Raw genomic sequence first — 5,497 nt, forward strand, 5'->3', positions numbered from 1 at the left:
ATCTCTCGGGAAAAATTGAGGCATTGTCTAAGTGCATGTTGTGATCAGCTCCAATTGCAAGGGACAGTCCCTGGTTTTGTGGTAAAACAAATTCAAAGTGTTTTCTGGCCTTTCCTGAAAAATTCGAATGTCATCAACACAAAATAACGAGAATCTGCAGTAGCTAGTGCATCCCAAAGGCATTAGTATAATAGTAATAACAACGACAATGTTATAAAAATGTTAGTAGTATTACTTTCGTGATCATTATTGCTACTACTGCCATGAGTCCTCATTATTATTGGTTTTGTCATTATTATAATTATTATTGCCTTTGATGCTGTTAGTGTTATTATTATTGCCAGAGTTCTTTGTAATTTTATGTATTTCTTATGTGTTTTATTCTTAGAACCCTCACATTTAACAATTTTACGTTTTCTAAATTATGCTTCAGAACAGCTTTTCGAACATGCCAGCCCAAAAGTGAATTGGGTCTTTCCGTGAGATCTCATGCAGATTCTGCATTAAAGTAAAACTGCTGAGGCACTACATTTGAGATGCCTTCTGACATAACAAGTGCATGTGAATGCATGTGAATGATGTCCCAAACAATACTGCAAACTAGCATCTTATTCTCATCTTCCTAAAAGCTTCGAAGGCGCAACCGCTGCTTTCTAACAGTATCGCTCACTTAGATCCCCAAGCGTTGATTCTTGTAGTGCGGTTAAGAGTCCTCATGGCATTGAGCCCTGCACAAAAGCAAGTAATAAACAAAATGATGACTGAAAGTGGGCAGACATTTGGATGTAGCCCTTCCACGAAGAACAGACAAGGTAATAAATAGCAAGGGCCACATTAATGGTGAGGTTAGAACAAATAGGTATATATGGTATTGTGTAATACTGTGGTTAGTCTCACTCCATGAAGGCTCTTAAATCTCTCTCATGTGCTATTCAGTCTATACTTTCAAACTTTAATGAGCATCATTTGCCCTTTTTCCTGTCATGCTTATTGTTGTGTAGATGGCAATCCAATTGTAGCACCTGATTTAGCAGCTAACGTCTATTATTTATTGGATGCAACTGAACAATGGACTGGGCGCGACGCGACTGGGCACGACGTCCTACAACTTAATGCCAGCAAGACAGAGCTTTTGATTCTGGGGAAAGGAAAATGCTATTGGAACAACTGAATATGGCCTGCGAGCGTGGAAACTACTCCTGCTCCAATGGCCAAGGTGCAGTCTTTGGGAGTGACCTGTGATGATAATCTGGATTTTTATCAGCATATCTCTAACATAGGGCACACCTGTTTTTGTCATTAAAGTCACTGAATAAAATCACTTCCTTTCTTCCAAAAGAATCTCGCTTTGCCGTTGTTTCTGCTTGTCTCATGTCAAGAATGGACTACTGCATCTCTTTGTGATTAGGGTTTCCGCAACCACAAATTATCAGGCTTCAGCGTATCCACAATTATTTTGTGAGACAAATTTGCAAACTTAAAGGTATTGAGTTACAGATGTTTGCACTGGCTGACTGTGGCTCAAAGAGACAAGTTCAAAATCCTATGCATGACTCATTGTTCAATAATAAATTCCCACAAGGAGCCATTGTTAACTTGAAGCTGAATGTCCACATAGATCCTTAAGATCCTCTAGCCAACCCTTCCTCCAAGTTCACGGAATAAACAAAGCATAGTGTGACGGTAGATCCTCTGCGATATTTGGCTCCTACTCTCTGGAATGATCTCCCTCTGAGCTTCACACAGATAACATATCCTCTGTCTTTTAGAAAGGTTATTAAAACGTATCTGTTCAACTAGGGAACACGCTACTGTCTTGCTAGCTCTCAGTTCGTTTTTTTATTTTAGTGTTTAGCACCAAGAGACCACTGGTGCTGTACAATTACTTTATAAGTAAATCAATCACTGTATACCATGCTCATCATTAGATATGTCTTAAAACTTAAACTGAGGTGGCATGATGTGCAAAATAATGATGGCCTGGGATGCGGCCTTAGTAACTACCAGTGGCTAAGATTAATTCAAGTAGTCCATCCATCGCATTGTTTGTATACTTCAGTGCAATGCCCTAAGTTTGACTGATCTGCCCAAATTTGGCACCATGCTTACTGTGCCCCTGGAAACAAGCTGCATCCGACTGACGAGCCCCAAGCAGGGCAAAAGCGATCTTGGGTTTCTTTTGTTCCGTAAAGGGATAACTTGGCCTGGCAGTTCTGGCTCGGCTGTTCCTTTTAGGACTTGATCATGACTGATGAGAACTTCTCTGCCTTATATTCATCCTGTGGCATTATCCCGATTTACCTATGGGTAGAAACATAAAATGCACCAATTTGCCTATGTGCATCTTAAATGTAGTATTGGAGTTGAACTCTGAAAGCGTACTCCCAGAGGTGAGGTCCATCATGATGACAGAGCCCTTTCCTTTGTCCGAAAACAAGACAGCACAGACTCTCCACAAGGATGCCGGCTAGCAGTGGTGCAGTGAAAGTGGTTGATCTGCCAGTGCATTTCCCTGTTGATCTCCTACATTACAAGAGTAAACTACTAAAGGGTGGACTACCGGAGCCAACATCTCCACTTTGATAAACCAAGAAGGCCTGAACTCCATTTTGATACCCAGCCATTGACTCCTTCACCTTGCCATGGTCTCAGATTTTTTTCTTCTTCTTCAGAATAAAATCTACTCTTAAAACTTAACCTAATTTAATTGTAATAAAGTCAGCTAAAATAGTGTATTGTCCTTTACCTATATTCAATTGTACGCCTAAATTATTGTATTTCATTTTTAATTATAGGAAATAATGATACATTACTACATAACCTAACCACATTACTAACCCTAATCTTAATTACCTTTCTATTGCATTTAAATGAATTGTCTGTCATATAATTCTTATTCCAAATTTGTTTCATTTAAATTATTCACTTTTTACCCTAGCCGTCACACTAATCCTAACCCTGAATTAATTAAAATAGGAAAATTACTTACTTACTACTTACTTATGCCTACTTGTCCTCCTGGGGTATATAGGGCATTAACCAGGACTTTCCAGCCACGTCAGTCCTGAGCTTTTCTTTCAATCTGACTCCAGATGTAACCCATCTCCTTGCAGTCAGCCTCAAAGTCTCAGCCCCAGGTGTTTCTTGGCCTTCGTCTTTACCTTTCACCTTGAAGGTTCCACGTCAGGGCTTGCCTGGTGATGTTTCATGCAGAGTTGCGGAGGGTGTGACCTATACAGCCCCAGTGCATTTTTATGACTTCTTCATGAACAGGGAGTTGGAAAATCTGCTGCCACAGATTGTTGTTGCTGATGGGATTTGTCCAGCAGATTTGGAGGATTTTCTTCAGACAGGTTTTGATGAAGGTCTGGACTTTGTTGGTGGTGGTCACTGTGGTCATCCAAATTTCTGCTCCATACAGAAGAACCGATTTTACATTAGTGTTAAAAAGCCTAATCTCGGTTTGCAGTGTAAAGTCCTTGGGGTTCCAAATCTTCTTTAACAGAATGAAGGCAGGCCTTGCTTTGCCGATTCTTGCTTTGAAGTCAGCGTCTGTGCCACCCTGCTTGTCTGTGATACTGCCCAGATAGGTGAAGACCTCAACCTCTTCCAGTGCATCGCCTGTTAAGAATGACTGCAGTTGTCCTGGCCATGTTAGCCCTCAAGGATCTTGTTTTTTTCTGTGTGAATGTTGAGGCCAAGTTGTGCTGATTTGGCAGCTACCTTGTCGGTTTTCTCTTGCATTTGCAGATGGGTATGGGAGAGTAGGACCATGTCGTCTGCAAAGCCCCAGCCATTGAGCTGCACCCAAGGTGTCCAGTGGATCCAATGTCTTCATGATCCAGTCTGTGGCCTGCAGGAAGAGGAAAGGCTAAGCAAACAACCCTGGCGATCTCCTGTCCTCACTTGGAAGGCTCCAGTGAGTTGTACTCCATGGATCATCTTACAAGTCATTCCCTTGTAAGAGTTCCTGATGATTCTTACACGTTTATCTGGCACACCATAGTGGTGGAGGAGTTTCCAAACCGTCTCTCAGTCCACATTGTCGAATGCCTTCTCCTAGTTGATGAAGTTGACCTAAAAGGAAAAGTTCCATTCCATCGACCGCTCAATGGTGATGCTCTATGTTGCAATCTAGTCTGTACAGGATCCAACTTTGCGGAAGCCAGCTTGCTGATCTCGCAACTGAGCATCAACTTGTTCCTTCATTCTGTTCAGTATGACTCTGTTGAACACTTTGCCTGACATTGCTTGAAGAATTATTCGTCTGTAGTTAGCGCAGTTACTCAGGTCACCTTTCTTGCCGATCTTGATAAGATATTCCTCCTTTAAGTCTGATGGCACCTTTTCTTCTTCCCAGATCCTTCCAAACTTGAGGTAGATCATATCTGCTGCTGTTAATGTCTGCATTCAGTGCCTCAGGCAGGAATGTTGTCAGGCCATGCTGCCTTTCCATTTCTCAGAATTTTGATGGCTTGCCATATTTCTTCCTTTGTTGGTCTGCTGGAGTGGATTGGCAAGTCCTTGTCAGGTGGCTGTATCTTTGGTGCTGACTGCGACACAGGCTGCTTCAGCCGTCCTTCAAAATGCTCCACCCATCTTTGTTTTTGGCCATCGTTACCCGTGATTGTCTTCCAAGCTTTGTCTTTAACAGGTCTTTCTGGCTTGCTGTATCTGCCGGAAAGTTTCCTTGTTATGTTGTAGAGTTCATTCAAGTTTCCAAGGCTTGATGCTTCCTGGGCTTCTGTGGCTAGACATTCGATAAATCTTTGTTTGTCTGTTCTCAAGCTTCTCTTTGATTTCTTGTTGGTATTTATGTGTTCGCCTTCAGCTTTTGCTTTTTTTGCTGGTATTGACTGCAGCTTTCTTTTCTTTTCTCTCTTGGATTTTGCGGAGAGTCTCGTGGAGATCCATTCTTTATGCTGGTCTTTCTTGTACCTCCTGGCAGATTGATGTCAATGTTTCTTTGATCTTCTACCACTGACTTTCTATTGGGTCTCTTTCGTCCTCTTAATTCTTGCAGGACTTGAAACTTGTTACTGAGGGCGATTGAGTATTCATTCCATTTCTGTGCATCTTGGAGGAGAGTGGTATTATAATACCGCTGCCTTTGGTTTGTTGATTCCATCCATACTTTCTTCACCTTTAGGTTTAGCCTGTCCACGGCAAGGTGATGGTCCAACGCCATGTCCAATCATCTCATCACTCTCACATCCTGCAGGGACCTCCGGAACTTCTTTCTTGGCAATGCAGACATGGTGGCTATGCTTCTCTTGAATGATCTGGTGACACCCATGTTGCCTTGTGTATTCTTTAGTGTGGGAATACACTGCCTCCTATCACCAGACTGTTCAGGACACAGTTGAAGTTGAAGTTTATTTTGGCATAGTTAATTAAAACCATTGCAACACATAGTACACAATTCTTAAAGCATCATTATTTAAAACCTTTAAAATAGGTCATGAAATAGGAATTCCTTTCAATTTAAAAAAGATAA

At 41.6% G+C, this 5,497-nt stretch overlaps 1 pseudogene; it reads right to left on the minus strand.

Moving 5' to 3' along the window:
* Positions 1-3,127: 3,127 nt before the first annotated feature.
* LOC144762719 (uncharacterized) lies at positions 3,128-5,188 on the minus strand (annotated as a pseudogene).
* Between the last annotated feature and the right edge of the window lie 309 nt (positions 5,189-5,497).

The sequence above is a fragment of the Lissotriton helveticus genome, chromosome 6, assembly GCF_964261635.1.
Source record: "Lissotriton helveticus chromosome 6, aLisHel1.1, whole genome shotgun sequence".
Classification (NCBI taxonomy): domain Eukaryota; kingdom Metazoa; phylum Chordata; class Amphibia; order Caudata; family Salamandridae; genus Lissotriton; species Lissotriton helveticus.